The sequence below is a fragment of the Cryptotermes secundus genome, unplaced genomic scaffold (genome assembly GCF_002891405.2).
Source record: "Cryptotermes secundus unplaced genomic scaffold, Csec_1.0 scaffold654, whole genome shotgun sequence".
Classification (NCBI taxonomy): Eukaryota; Metazoa; Arthropoda; class Insecta; order Blattodea; family Kalotermitidae; genus Cryptotermes; species Cryptotermes secundus.
In genome coordinates, this window is record NW_019727402.1 from 104877 (window position 1) to 121065 (window position 16189).

The 16189-nt window shown below is 42.3% G+C and overlaps 2 protein-coding genes across 3 annotated transcripts in view; one reads left to right on the forward strand and one right to left on the reverse strand.

The window, feature by feature from the left end:
- The window catches only part of LOC111864719 (14 kDa phosphohistidine phosphatase), a 305545-nt gene that overhangs the window by 86856 nt on the left and 202500 nt on the right, over positions 1 to 16189 (reverse strand). The window lies entirely within an intron of this gene.
- LOC111864717 (phosrestin-2) overlaps positions 1226 to 16189 on the forward strand; it is a 208507-nt gene continuing 193543 nt past the window's right edge. The window contains exon 1 of one of the 2 annotated variants that reach the window (XM_023852195.2): positions 1226 to 1308. The gene's annotated coding sequence lies outside the window, so the exon portion shown is untranslated. Of the gene's footprint in view, positions 1732 to 16189 lie in introns of both variants that reach the window. The other variant, XM_033751549.1, reaches the window with a different exon arrangement.

Below are 16189 nucleotides of genomic sequence, written 5' to 3' on the forward strand. Positions count from 1 at the left end.
AAAATTTTATGCACAGTACTTTTTGGTATTCCCAAAAGCTCCTCGATCAGTCGAGTCTTGCAGAAACACATCTGTCTGATGCAAGGATTTCGGTAACTTTTTTCGCATTTTCTTCAGTGCCACTTCTTCTCGGCTTTGATGCACCTGGAGCGTCTTCAATGTCCTCCCTGCCGTCACGAAACCGTATACCAACGAAAAATGGTCGAGCGACTCAAACAATCACTACCGTACACACTTTTCATCATTTCGTACGCTTCTCCGGCTGTTTTGCCTAACGTCAAACAAAATTTGATGTTGGCTCTCTGTTCAACCGCCATTTTCCGACGAGCGTCAGAACAGCGCTATTATATTCAAGGTCAGAACACATGATGCAGCGATGCTTGCGCTTTGAAATTACAGACAGCCACAGCTGAAACTTCAAGAATCTTAACGCTACAACTCGCCAACAGATGGCAATGCAGGGTAAAATTTAAAAAAATGAGTCATAACGGATCCTGGACACACCGTGTACATATTATAAAGTTCCAATAAGAACTTCAAACCTTGGGTCATTAACAAACTTTTCTTTTATAATTTGTGACAGTAAACTATTTTGACAAACTAACAGTCGTTTAGGTAGTCACGATATACCTTAGCTTTTTTTGGAACTCAAATGTTCATTAGCGTCTACGCAAAATCCCGCTAGAGTAGCATAATTTGAGCCACATATATCCTGTGCACACTTCTAACAGCCCACTTTCTTATGACTAATTTTAATATTATCTTTCCATCTACGTTTAGGTTTCCAAAGTGGTGTGTATGCAGTTGTTAAATCGTCGTTAAATAACTGGATAATCCACCACCAGATTTAATACCCTGATCATGGATCCAATACGTTCCTCTGGAAAAAAATGGTACCTATCGACAAGACCACATGGGGTCATAAGCTAGAAGAATACAATATGAATCAATCAGCTCACAAAACGACATTTATTTAATGATGCTTGTGAATTGATTGATTCAGCAAATAAACAAGGCCGTGTGCACATCGAGCAGGAAATAGTCGATTGCATGAAATATGACATTGTCGCTGAGACTGGATTTACGTGCTTGGCGTGAATTGAGCGAAAGATAAAGTCCAATGCTATCACTTGGCGGAGCAGTTGGGACATGAGCAGATCAATGTGCCTGCTAGCAGACACCCACGAGGTGTGCACTCTCGCGTTCAGTCAGTTAGTGTGCTGTTCGCGACGGGAAACGTCCAGCGCCCTACCTCGACCACCACGAAGCTGCTGGCGTCCATCCACCACTGGATTCTCACGTTCTATGGTACTGTCTTACACGATTTCAACGATACTAGCCGATCACAAACTGGTGGGAATTTTCAGTGGCACTAAAGAAATTTCTTGTTTGTTTTATAATACCGTGCTGTAAGACGTGATGTGTCTCACAAGACTGGGTTATGGAATTATATTTCACGTGTGATTTTATGTAGAATAACAACGAAGAAATATATATATAGCCTCTTTAAATTTAATCAACGAAAAGTAATAATTATAGGTACATGATTTAACTGCTTAAAGTGAAATATGAAATTGTATAACTAATCATATGCATTCAAATTAAAAATATTTTCGATTTACCTGCCAAAATATCAAATAGTTCCGAATAAAACGCCACACTCGTACACCCTGATCACGTGGTTCAAATTACCATGATGATGTGAACCGAAGCTTTCGCCATAACCCAAAGGTGAGAATGATTTAAAATTACTTCATATAAATAGTTTCAGAGCAACCTGAAACCCTTACAACTAACAGTAGAGGAACGAGATCACTTAAAGTGAATGTAAGAGAATATTCGAGATCAAACTTCAGAATCGCGGCAAAGATTAAGTGTTACAAGATAATTTTCATAAATTAAATCCCGTGACCTACATATGGCGTAATATTAATCACAATTAAACAATATTACTGCCATATCTTTGCACAATTACAGACATTTTAGATAAAAGGAAGAAATGTATCCATGCCCAATTTCGCTAAATATCTCTGCAAGTACTTTGACGAGGCGTAGACGACACGAGGCAGGTCATGGTCTACATGTCGGGTACGTTGTCTGTGGACTATTTATAGCACTTTTATAGTACAAAGTCCTTGGTGAATCCGTTGCGATTTTGGGAAACACTCTACATTTACACTTCTTCATGAAGGAGGTCATTACTCTAACAACGACTGTAGACTTGCCTGCCTTAACATAGTGCTTAGAGAAAACAAGGTATCTGTATGCAAGAGTAATATATAAAATATTGTCTTCCATATCTAAAGTACAAGTATGCATGTGGTTAATATTTTCTCTCAACTAAAGCAGTTACAATAACAAAAGAATGCATCAAATCATGACACTTATATCAAAAGTTACTAAAGCAAAGTTTAGCTGCAACCGTGCAAATACTTCAGTACGCATATTTCAATCAGTATACCCTAGAGCAACGCTAACTACATCTTCCTTAACGTTCAACAAACAGCAGTTAGTTCATATGAGTTCATTTATTCTCTACGCAAAACAAAAACATTGGCTGTATTTCTTTACACTTTATCATCTGACCTTTGTAACAGAAGATATTGTGTATTTTCTTGGAGACAGAAACCGACATTTAAATAGCGGATCGTAGATGAATTTCGCCGTTACGCCCGTTAACATTTTTATGCTTAAAAATTCTTCCTTGTAATCGTCACAAACAAATGCTTTGACTTATGTTCAAATTATTTAAACTGATTAGGAAACATCAAGGTATATTTTGTAATTAATAATTAACAACTCAGAATGAAGAGTTCTATCTTCTGCGATATAACGCCATGTAGTTAGCTGGAAGTTAACAGACGTTTCGGAGGAATACAACTCCTCCATCTTTAGGGTTGAAGAGTAAACGAAGATTGACAGCAGCATGACGGAGGCAGCGTTATATCCCAGAAGATAGAATTCTCCATAATGAACGCTGTGTAAACCCAAAATTCAATAGTTAAGATTATTTTAGCAGGTACAGGAATTTTGATGCAAAATGGTTCATTATGTGGGAACGCCACTTACACTCCAGCAGCTTTAAATGCGAGTATGTAAATGCTAAACAATTCCAACGTTACTATAATACAGTTGTTATGGCAACTGAGGTTCTACAAAGTACTACAGCGTGTGTGTGTTTTATTAATAAAAAGAATTAACAAGGAAAGGCGCATTACTTTTTTTTCAGTACTCTTAAGATAAAATCATTCTATTGGATCACCTGTCTAATGGTCTTCTATAGTAGGCCTGCTGTATCATAAATACATCAAAAGATTTCAGTCTAAGAACATAAACAGCATAGCCTAATGGTGGAAAAAAAGAAGTTAAAACATTTTCAATCGTCAAAAAACTGCCTCTAGCGAATTTTACCAGAATTTTTCAATAAATTAACACTGAACGTGCCTTGAATTATCTCGTGATATGTTCAAGTCACCAGTAAGTTATTACATAATTAATCTAATTTAAAATCTTAAGTAAGAAAACAGGAAAGGTCATCGGTACTAACGAAGCACTCAATTATTTCCTCGTACGAACCACTTCAAACGATACACACTGCTTTGGATCCTTTTAGGAAATCATCTCCCACGCAGGCTTCCACAAAACTGCTTTAGAAAAATCGATATCTGCAAAAGAGCCTACAAATCCAATGCCCCTCCAACAGAAATGAGACACTTCTCCCCGTAGCTCCGTGAGATGCTGACAATGAAAACGGGGAAGCTTAACGATTCCGAATTTTAAAACCAGGGTCATTAACTTAAAAAAGACGATAGCGGTTGGGATACAGTAGAGTGCTGGAAGAGCAACATGCCAGAATTGTATTTGGGAGGTACTTCCTTAAAATGTTGACTGGCAAGAAGTCAATACTGACTTCAGTCTCTTCATGCGAGTGCTGGTATATACTTTAACGCACGCCATGTTCTTCTTAGAAATACTTACCGATTCACCATTTGCGATTGTCTTCCCACCTCATTCGTTGCTACACAACATGATCACTTAAATTCGTGCAGTCAAAATAGTTTCATGTCACTAAATGAAGACCCCGCCGGTCACGGTAGCCGAGCGGTCTAAGGCATGTACTGTCTTCGCTCGCTTGGAAACCGGGATCGTGGGTTCGAATCCCACTCAGGGCATGGATGTTTAGTTTGTATGTGTGCGTCTTTCTGTGTTTGTGTACAGGTAGAGGCCTTGCGACGAGCTGATCACCTGCCCAAGGAGTCCTACCGAATGTGTAAGATCTAGAAAAACCGAAGTGAACGGAGAAGTTCATGGAGGTAGGCCTAGGCCCACTGGGGCTGTAGTGGCAAGGGGAAAAAAATTAAGACACCTAAAAATAAATTAGGCTGGTCACGGTAGCCGAGCGGTCTAAGGCATGTACTGTCTTCACTCGCTTGGAAAGCGGGATCGTGGGTTCGAATCCCACTCAGGGCATGGATGTTTAGTTTGTGTGTGTGTGTTTTTCTGTGTTTGTATACAGGTAGAGGCCTTGCGACGAGCTGATCACCCGCCCAAGGAGTCCTACCGAATGTGTAAGCTCTAGAAAAACCGAAGTGAACGGAGAAATTCATGGAGGTAGTGCCAAGGGAAAAGGAATTAAGACACCTAAAAATAAATTAAAACTGATCAATGCAAAGTTAATGACACTACTTCTTTTGTGAGTTGTTTCTACCTCTGGGTATAGCTGTTTCTTTGTAATATATATTTAAGCATCCTGTTGCACTCTATACGATATATGACATAAACACCGACCCAAGTGCAACAACTGATTGTAGTTCTTTTGTCTTGCAAGACAAAAGAACTACAATCAATTGTTGCACTTGGGACGGTGTTTATGTCATATACTGTTTCTTTTATTTATCCTTGTAACGAAATTCACTATTCTAATTTCATGGAGCAGAGACCATTATAAGACGCCAATAATCGCCCAGTTACTCAAATAATTCTCAATACTTTGTGGAACCCGAAGCTAGAACCCTGGCACCCTGTTTCTTTAAGATCCAATTTAATATTATCTTCTTATCTACGCCCATGTATCCCAAATGTATTTTATCTTAATACATATATATATATATGTCTGTGTGTGCGTGTGTAGAATGAATTATTAATAGTTCTTCATACTCCGACCGATGGTTATGGTGGCAACCTACCCAAGTATCCAATCAGAAGTCTCTTGAAAACGGTTTATTGATAGATGCTGTTCTGTGGTAACGTGTCTGACCCACTTGACGGTTCTTGGACTGAATCCAGGGACCTGTAATCCTGAGTCTTTCAGCCTCTCCAGCCAAATACCAGGACAAATTTTCCTTCTAACATTCATTTTCTCAACCTGTCGCGTTCTAACACGTGCATTGTATCGGTAGTGGTCAGCACTAATGCTTACATTCGGGAGATCCTCCATTCGAATCTAGGCTGACAGTACAGATAACCTGGCTGAGATTGTTGTTGATTATCTAAATTCCTCCCAGGTAAAATTCAGGAGAGTACTAAGCCACAACTCCACCCTGACCTTTCTGTCAACATGTAATTTCGTAATTACCTTCTCATTTGACGGTATTCGATGGTTGTACACCACCGTCACAACCATTTAGAATTTACTATTACTTACTGGTACTACACGGGATAGCGCAGTCGGTATAGAGACTGGCTACGAGCTGGACGACCGAGGGGTCGGAGGTCGAGCCCAGGTAGGGGCAAGATGTTTTTCCTCTCCACGTTGATCAGACTGTTTGTAGGACACACTCAACCTCCTATCCAATGGGTAGCGGGGGCTCATTCCCAGGAAGTAGAGCGGCCGGGTTGTGAAGCTGACCACTCAATTCCAATTAGTGCCGATATCAAGGATATGTGGATCTATACAGTCACTCCCTCACACGTCTTCATGGCGTAGTGCTTAATTAGTTAAGCTAGCTTCACCTAGCTAATGTGACGCAGAGAAACACACTGCCTGAATAAGGAAGGGTAAGCTGAGAACCATTGGCTACTACGTATGTAAAACAGTTATTTTGTAGCAGCCAACTTGATAATAACTAAACTAAGTTTGTTGTCCCTGTGTTTAATGAAGCCGGTCACGGTACCCGAGCGGTCTAAGGCATGTACTGGGATCGTGGGTTGAATCTCACAGAAGGCATGGATGTTTGGTATGTGTATATGTTTATTCTGTTTGTGTTGTCCTGCGTCTAGGCAGAGGCCTTGCAACGAGCTGAACACTGTCAAAGAGACCTACTGTCTGTAAAATTATCAAATTAAAAAAAAAACCTCTACACCGTAAGGTATAAGAAGAACGGCTTAAGTAAAGAAAGTGTTTAATGAATTTAGCACTACCCCATGAAGACCTGTGTAGGAGTGGATGTATAGATATACGTATCCTTTACCTCGGCACTAGATACAGGTGAATGGGCAGCTTTACGCCCCGGTGGCAACCAAGCTGACAAAAATAAATGTACCCGTACACCGGGCAATGCTAGTACAGAAATATGACTTCCCACTTTCCTGATGGAACCAACTTCACACTTCTTAAAGAGTTTCAGATTGTATAAAAGTTCTGCCTGTCTAGCAAGATTGGGTTCGCAAGTCCGTGTCACTGCTTCCAACTAGTGAAAAAGCACGTCAGTTCCAGCTATGCTTTAACTTGTTCCTTTTCTTTCGAGCTGTATGGGAATGTGTCTAAACAATCGTTGCAATATCAGTTCTTCATGACAGCAGCGAGCCGGTATACTGACCAGGCTATGGGCTGGAAGATCGAAGGTCGATTCTTTATCGCCACTGGCTCCAACCCGGTTCTCCCACCTCCCTCCAACGTATTATTCAATGGGTATAGGGGCAATTTACCAGGGGATAAGGGGTCGGATCTGCAGTTAACGTTAAGAATGCAAGGAATTAAACAGCCACTCCCTGATAAGTCTTCATGACAGGGAAAGCTTTACCTTCACTTGTACTAAAACAACGGTTCGAGAGGATAACATCATTTCATTCCTTCAAAGAAGGAAAACATGCGAGATGTGTCGACGTGCGACATTATTCTGTGACTCCTTAAAGCTGCTAATAAATAGAGGGCATTCATCTTTGTCACTGAACCCGTTTCACATTAGCGCCTCCGGCAGTGAACAAGTCATCAAATTCTATGTTATAACAAGCGGTAGGACTAGACTAGACCATCGCGAAGCCTCAGTACAAAACACAAACACTCAAGAAAACGTCCATTTTCCTACGGGACTTGAGACAACGGCCCTGAGTTCGAGATGCGTAACAGAATATGAATCGAATGGAATAATGTAGAGTTCAGTCTTCTGTTATACAGTGCCGTGTAGTCCGCCGAAGTTAACAGATGTTTCGGAGTAACATGTCACCTCCATCTTCAGGGTTGAAGAATAAGCCAAGTAAGAATGCGGGTAAGAAGCAGCTTTCTACCTGTAGATTCTAAAGAGTTCTTAAGATGGTGTACAAAATTCAGAATTACTGCGTTTCTAGACTTTGTCCATCGTGCTCTTTCCGTCATCACATGAGGCCGAAACAGATCTTTTCCGAAACGTCGTGTTCTCTATATTTTACAATACCAGACGATAGACATAGTCCAAAAACCCAGTAATTCTTAGAAGTGGGTCTACATGTCACGATATTTTAATAATAACCGTGATAATGGAACGTGTTCAGAAGGCCACAAGAATGACGTGCTTATGAGGCCAAGAAACGAGAGGCAGTAACTGCAAATAGCCGCTATGTATGACCAACAGACAGTTGTTCCTCAGATTTCAGTGCAGGTTTGTGCCCACGAGAACGCTATTGCCTTTTAATATTTGGGAGTCTTACGTGACTTTGTTCTGCAGTTTCGTAGAAATTCATACGTTTCAGAATTCGCGCGTCTCAGATTCCTATGAAATGCTTACGTTAGGAATTCGGATATCCTACTGTCTCCGATAAACTACAGATTTGATATACCTTATTAAAATTCTCATTTTATTCCTTGAAGTTGAATCTGTTTGTCAGTCTCGAAAATCTCGTTACAGGGGATTCAGTTTTGTCCTTGTTAGACTTTAATATTTCATCGCTAAATACTGTTAAGAACCTTCCTTACGAATCGCAGTATGGATCCAACAAAGGGCTTCAGAAATTAAAGATTCTAAACAGATTTAACCTGCGAATTCCCCATGATTATTAATCTTGCTTTACCTCGTTCCATTCTACGTACTTCACATGATACAGAGTAGACTGTTTTGGGTCATATGTCCCACCATTTCTCACGTTTCCAAATAAGCGAATGGTTTCATTCCTATTCCCTGCACAATTGTTTCTACACACCTATCGTTTCTGCTTTTGATGTATCACAAAATTGCATCTAGACAATCGTAAACAAGTCCCAAAATTTATTTCTGCTATTTTACCTGAGCTCTTTCTTTTTGGTTTAGTGCACAGTGTAGAGCTCTGTATAAATTCAGTGTACCCTTACTTTCAAAATGTTGCGCAGTAGACCCGTATACGCTGGCGTGTTCTAATCAATATTACTGTATTACACAAGGCTGGTTACGAGCAACTGTTAACGTTTGAAACAACGATTGGACTTCAAAATTTAAAACTAAACTTAAATGTAATCTATCCAAATTCTTAATACTGACTGAAACTAAACTTAAATGTTATGTAACCCAATTTATTATGTCATCTGTTCCACACTAATATTACGGTTGTATTGTCATGACTCTGGCCTCAGAGCCTCGTCTGTGAAGCTGAGTTGCACTGCCCGAAAGTGAGTTCCACAGAACATTATCTTCGTTATATCGTCCAGAAGACCCGTTTTTAACGTCTGTGTTGCTAAGACATGTAAATGCGTTGCCGTGAAAGTAAGTGATCGCCGAGATGTCACTAGCCGCGCTCTATCAGACGCACCAAGCATTGTGTTCACGGGTTCGAGTACCGATAGGGGCACGAAAGTGTGTTTTCTGTGTTACCGTATGGACATGTAGGCCTTGCTTTGGTTCGAACCTACGGGCAGAAGTCCTGTGAGGTGGCTAGAAACAGTGCTGCAGTGCCAATGGAGAATGGCTGATATCATTAAATGAACAGTGTTACTTTAGTATGGATCACAATTTTCGTTTTTACTAGTTGAGATTCTCACAGCGATGGTTATGGAGAGTTTTGTCTTCTGGGATATAATGCCTTATAGTCCGTTGAAAGTCACCTGACCTTCCGGATGTACGTGCTGCTTCCATTTTAGGGGTCGATAAGCAAGAAACCAAGATGAAGCAGGGGATAGGAACTGAAATCTTTCGCTTATTTGGAAACATATAAGAAATGGTGGGACATATGATCCAAAACAGTCTACTCTATATCATGTGAAATACGTAGAATGGAACGAGGTAAAGCAAGATTAATAATCATGGGGAATTCGCAGGTTAAATCTGTTTAGAATCTTTCATTTCTGAAACCCTTTGCTGGATCTATACCGCGATTCGTAAGGAAGGTTCTTAACAGTATTTAGCGATGGAATATTAAAGTCTGACAAGGACAAAACTGAATCCCCTGTAACGAGATTTTCGAGGCTGAAAAACAGTTTCAACTTCAAGGAATGAAATGAGAATTTTAATAAGGTATATCAAATCTGTAGTTTATCGGAGACAGTAGGATATCCGAATTCCTAACGTAAGCATTTCATAGGAATCTGAGACGCGCGAATTCTGAAACGTATGAATTTCTACGAAACTGCAGAACAAAGTCACGTAAGACTCCCAAATATTAAAAGGCAATAGCGTTCTCGTGGGCACAAACCTGCACTGAAATCTGAGGAACAACTGTCTGTTGGTCATACATAGCGGCTATTTGCATTTACTGCCTCTCGTTTCTTGGCCTCATAAGCATGTCATTCTCGTGGCCTTCTGAACACGTTCCATTATCACGGTTATTATTAAAATATCGTGAAATGTAGACCCACTTCTAGGCAACGACTCGGTACACATATCCCCGCGGCAACGAATACGCAGGCAACAATCCGATAACTTCCGTTTCTATACAACGGCATTGGAAATGCAACAGAGAAAGCGGTGTTTTCTATGCGGCTCGCAAATATCCATTACTGGGCAACGGACGTGTTTTCCGTGAGGCCCGACCCGAGTCCATATAACGAGAAGCCAACAATAATTGACAGTTGAGTTGAGATGAGAGTTCAGCTGTGGATTAAGCAGCGGGCAACGGAAGTGAAAGAATCTCCACTGCTACGATTCGTTACCAAGTAGACTAATGGAAGCAGACTGAGAAGACTTAGTGTTGCGCGATTTGCAGTGTGGAAAGCAGCAATGGTGTTGTAGTTACTGCCTATAGGTGGTCATTAAATCTGTTCACCAATCCAAACTTCGTCTGTATTCACTAACACACGTGGCAATATGCTAACGTTACTCTCTGTCGTTACGGTCTAAATTCCTTTCTTACAGAGGAAAGACCATGGAAATAGACTGACACGAGCTCTAACCGACGCATGTAACAGAAAAATTAACATTTTCCTCAGTTTTCTTTCCTAAGATGAGCCATTTTTTTTACTAACCCGCTATCATTACTTACCAAGATATAGAGCGTGATTTACATGAAAGCCTACAGGTGTTCTACAGTGCGAAAGAACAAAGATGACGTGTATCTCCAGTGTTCAAGGCTGCTAGGAGACGGGTTTCGTGTCAGAACGGATGCTTTTCGAATATACTGTGACTGAAAAATTAAGATAAGTATTAAATGTCCCTATGGGGGCAAGAATTTTCATTTCTCCACATCGTCTAGACCGGCTCTGGGGCCCACCCAGCCCCTCATCCAATGGGTATCGTGAGGCTCTTTCCCCTGAGGTAAAGCGGTCGGGACGTGAAGCTGATCACTCACCTCTAACTAATGACGAGGTCAAGAAAACGTACATCTACTCCGACATACGTCTTCATGGCGTACTGCTTAATTAGTCAAGCACAGGGACAATTTGATCTTTTATTAAACAAACAAAAATGTAATACGAACACAGAAGTAAATAATTTCGTGGAACGGAGTATCAGATTTCCGTTCACGCTCAAAAATTGCTCCAAGGAAAGTAGGAGCCATAATACCGGCATTAATAAAGATTCTGCTAGGGCAATAAAATATTTAACTATTGCGCAATAACGTTATAATTTCGTGTCTCACTATTAAAGCAGATCTAAATTACAGAACTTGACGTCTTCTACTACAAAGAGAATGGGCGTGGACTAAGCTCATCTGGCTCAGGATAGGTCCCTGTGGGGCCGGGGGAGGGATTCTTGCAAACACGGTAATGACCTTTTGAGTTCCATAAAGTTGGGGGACTTCTTAACCAGCTTAGCGGATATTAACTACTCAGAAACATTTCAGACTTCACAAAATATAAGACTGAAATGTATTTATAACACACTACATACTAAAACTTTAATTCCGTTAACATTAAAATGATTGGTCAACATCTCAGTGACTATGTTGGCTGTACCCTCGTCTACAGCGTGAAGCACCGCGGTAAAATAGGATGGCAAATACGAGAACTAAAGATGAAAGGAACTGCGTATAAATGTTGCACCGATTGTGGCATACCGTTCTGGGCATTGATTATGTTCAGACAGCATGAACTGTATAGATATTCGAAAGCCGAATTTAATAACAAGCTATAGACGTAAATTATTCTATAAAACAGTTACTACGTAGTTCCATTAATACCTTTAATGAATTCAACGGCACATTTGGATCCCCTTGTGTAAATGACTTTCGACCTTACAACAGCGACTCGATGTGTGGAATAAAGCGATTTTATACTTTACTACAGACGCCCAGCACTTCATACAAAGGGGGAATCTACAGCTTTAGAACCAGAGTTATAAAATGATGTCATTACATGCGTTTCAAAGTGACACTCTACCTTAGGCTGGGGCCACACGAGGACACAAAATGCGTCCGTTGTAACAAACGTCGTGAAGTCCGTTGTAGAAATAAACAAGAGAGGCGAATGCTACGCTTTCTTCTGGCTCCATTGCAGACAAAAACTACGCACCGCATTCTGCAACTGTGTGGTGTCCCCTGCAACGTCCGTCATAAAGTATCTTGGTTGCAGCGGATGTACTTCGTGCGCTCGTGTAGACGGGGCCTTAAACTTCTTGCATTTGTTGCATCTCTGTGCTCGATCCTGATAGGCCTATTATTCTACACTAATTCCTTTTTGGGCGAACCTTATTTACAAATTCTACATACTGTGTTTGTGCGTGATTTTAGTCCTACGGGAAATTAAGACAATTAGATAAAGGACAGACGCATAACTTGTGTTGCGTGAGTAACTGAATCAGACAAGCTGAGATGGGGGAGGCACGCAGCCTTAATGAGACAAGAAACTCGTACATTCTCCTTAGAAAATTTCACTGGAAGAGATGAGCTGAAATAATACAAAAAATACTACTAGAAGAATAGGTTGTCAACTAGACTGTGGGGGTACGCAGTAGCGTAGTTGGTCGGATCACTATGCTACAAACCGGAAGGTCTCGGGATCGAATCCTGATGATGCCATTGAATTCTTTCAATTGACCTAATCCTTCCAGCCGCACAGTGGCCCTCGGGTCGACTAAGCCTCTAAGATAAATGAATACCAGGAATATTCCTGGGGGTAAAGGGCGGCCGGCGCGCAAGGCTAACAACCTCACCGCCATCTGTGAGCCAACTGTCTAGAAGATGTTCGACTCTCAACCTATCACAACCATATGGGGCTCCACGGGCTGTTACAGGGATAGCTTTACTTACTTTTACTAGACTGAACTACATTCTAAAGGGTTCTGGCGATCGTGTATGACACTCAGGATTACTGGGTTTTTAGACTTCGTCCATTGTCCTGCATTCTAAAGAACAATAACGTTTCGAGAACTGGGCCTCTTTCCATCCTCAGATTAGGAACACGAGACATATATTTTTACTGGCTCCGTTAGAAAGAGCTAACCTCAATTACTGGACATCTGTCAGTATAACTATAGGTGTATACACACCTGAGATCAGGATTTGTCGGTGGGAGACATAGGAAAACGTATTATAAGAAAAATTGTGCATGCTTTATCGCAATTTTTATTGTATATTCTCTTGTAATCTCGCAGTTTTATATCCAGGTTTCCGAAATGTTGACGGATAAAGTTCAAAACCCCAGTAATGTAGACTGAACTAACCGAGGACAGGGTTCAGTGTTGGGCTTTGACGATGAACGTGATAACTTCGAGTTGACATGAATTTTTTTATTGCTACTGGGATGGGACTAAGTCTCTTGTACTGCGGCCACTTCTGGCCTATTGTACCAGCCCCAGATGATAGGTGAGGGTGATTGTGGAGCAATTGGTGGTATGAAGATTGGCAGGGGAAACCAAAGAACTCGGAGAAAACCTGCCCCAGCGCCACTTTGACCACCACAAATCCCACTTGACCAGACCCGGGATCGAACCCGGGCTGCTGCGGTGGGAAGCCAGCGACTAACCGCTTGAGCTATGGCGCGGCCCTGACATGAAATGAAATCACTTGATTAATTTGAAGAATTAATGATCACTGAAGAAAAATTGTGCAAGTGAATTATTCGAAACCTACCGACGTTGGGAAAGAGGGAGCGAATCGTTGAGATTATGTATTGTGATTGAGATTAGCTCTTTCTAAGGGGCCCAACTGAGACCACGCCATAGCTCAAGCGGTTAGACCCTGGCTTCCCACCGCGGCGGCCCGGGTTTGATCCCGGGTCTGGTAAAGTGGGATTTGTGGTGGACAAAGTGGCGCTGGGGCAGATTTCCTCCGAGTACTTTAGTTTCCCCTGCCAATCTTCATTCCACCAATTGCTCCACAATCACCCTCACCTATCATCTGGGGCTGGTACAATAGGCCAGAAGTGACCGCAGTATAAGGGACTTAGTCCCACCCAAATAGCAATAAAAAGGGGCCAAACTGAGTAGATGTCTTCCTGTCTCACTTGAAGATGGAAACAGATCCAGGTTCCGAAACGTCGTGTCCTCTATTACCTAGAATTCCGGACGATGGAAAAAGTCCAAAAACCCAGTAATTCTGTGTCATCCACCATGGTCAGTACCCTTTAGAATCTACTATATACAGAGTTATACCTCTATTATTCGTTTCTTCAATCAGATAATAGAATTTCCTACACATTAGATAAAATTATTATAATGAAATGACTCGGACGCCAGAGCCTCGTTTCTGACAACGAAGTGTACCGAATGAAGTTGTGGCTCGCGTAAAAGTAAAGGATCAATTCCATTACGCTTATATGGAACAACCGGGTAACGATCCGAGGTTCAACTGGAGCAAGGTCTGGGAAGTTCCAAAGAAATCAACGGAAGAGATTCCTAGAATAACACGCGAGCACGCGGAAGAGTTCCGGAAATCGATGGCCTTCATGCGCGAGACAGTGTTATATTCTCGCCCACACCTGTTCCGCACTTGGACTGCCTAAAAACTGCTTCCTCTCGTTCACGAACTTGGCTCGGACCTACTTCAAGTTTACAAACGACTTTCAATAACTTAACTTCCTTCTGTTGTACTTCATTCTCTGCATTGAAAGTGAAGTTTTCGAAGTCATTTACTGCCTTGTCAAGTTTTCTCGTCTATTCTGTTTATCATCCCAAATACCTCTTGAAATCGAAGTCCCTACTGAGTACTTCGTCAGCTCCATCTAAAATATCACACCCCGTGAGCGTAAACGGGATGGTGCGGCGGCTACATTTCCGGCTCTTGTTCAAGAGGTGCGCGGTTCGTATCTCGACCAGGACACCAGCTGTTCTGATTGAAGTGTTTCATGGTTTCCCTCAATTTCTCCAGGCATATGTCGGTAGAGTGCATCGATTATTAGGCCACGGCCGCTTCCCTCCGTAACGTTTCCAGTTCAATATTTGCCCACCATCCTTCCATTCGACATTAGCGCTATTACCAGTGCCATAAAATAACCCACAAAAATGACCGTGATGATGGAGACGATATGTTCCTAAGAAATATCGATTGACTTTCAAAGGACTGCACAGCGCTATGTCCCAGAAGACAGTGCTCTTCATAACCACCGTTGTGAGAGCCTCAGTTCCTACAGAGCGCTATATCCCAGAAGACAGAACTCTTCATAGCCACTGCTGTGAGAGCCTCAGGTCCTACACGGCGCTATATCCCAGAAGACAGAACTCTTCATAGCCACTGCTGTGAGAGCCTCAGGTCCTACACGGCGCTATATCCCAGAAGACAGAACTCTTCATAGCCACTGCTGTGAGAGCCTCAGGTCCTACACGGCGCTATATCCCAGAAGACAGAACTCTTCATAGCCACTGCTGTGAGAGCCTCAGGTCCTACACGGCGCTATATCCCAGAAGACAGAACTCTTCATAGCCACTGCTGTGAGAGCCTCAGGTCCTACACGGCGCTATATCCCAGAAGACAGAACTCTTCATAGCCACTGCTGTGAGAGCCTCAGGTCCTACACGGCGCTATATCCCAGAAGACAGAACTCTTCATAGCCACTGCTGTGAGAGCCTCAGGTCCTACACGGCGCTATATCCCAGAAGACAGAACTCTTCATAGCCACTGCTGTGAGAGCCTCAGGTCCTACACGGCGCTATATCCCAGAAGACAGAACTCTTCATAGCCACTGCTGTGAGAGCCTCAGGTCCTACACGGCGCTATATCCCAGAAGACAGAACTCTTCATAGCCACTGCTGTGAGAGCCTCAGGTCCTACACGGCGCTATATCCCAGAAGACAGAACTCTTCATAGCCACTGCTGTGAGAGCCTCAGGTCCTACACGGCGCTATATCCCAGAAGACAGAACTCTTCATAGCCACTGCTGTGAGAGCCTCAGGTCCTACACGGCGCTATATCCCAGAAGACAGAACTCTTCATAGCCACTGCTGTGAGAGCCTCAGGTCCTACACGGCGCTATATCCCAGAAGACAGAACTCTTCATAGCCACTGCTGTGAGAGCCTCAGGTCCTACACGGCGCTATATCCCAGAAGACAGAACTCTTCATAGCCACTGCTGTGAGAGCCTCAGGTCCTACACGGCGCTATATCCCAGAAGACAGAACTCTTCATAGCCACTGCTGTGAGAGCCTCAGGTCCTACACGGCGCTATATCCCAGAAGACAGAACTCTTCATAGCCACTGCTGTGAGAGCCTCAGGTCC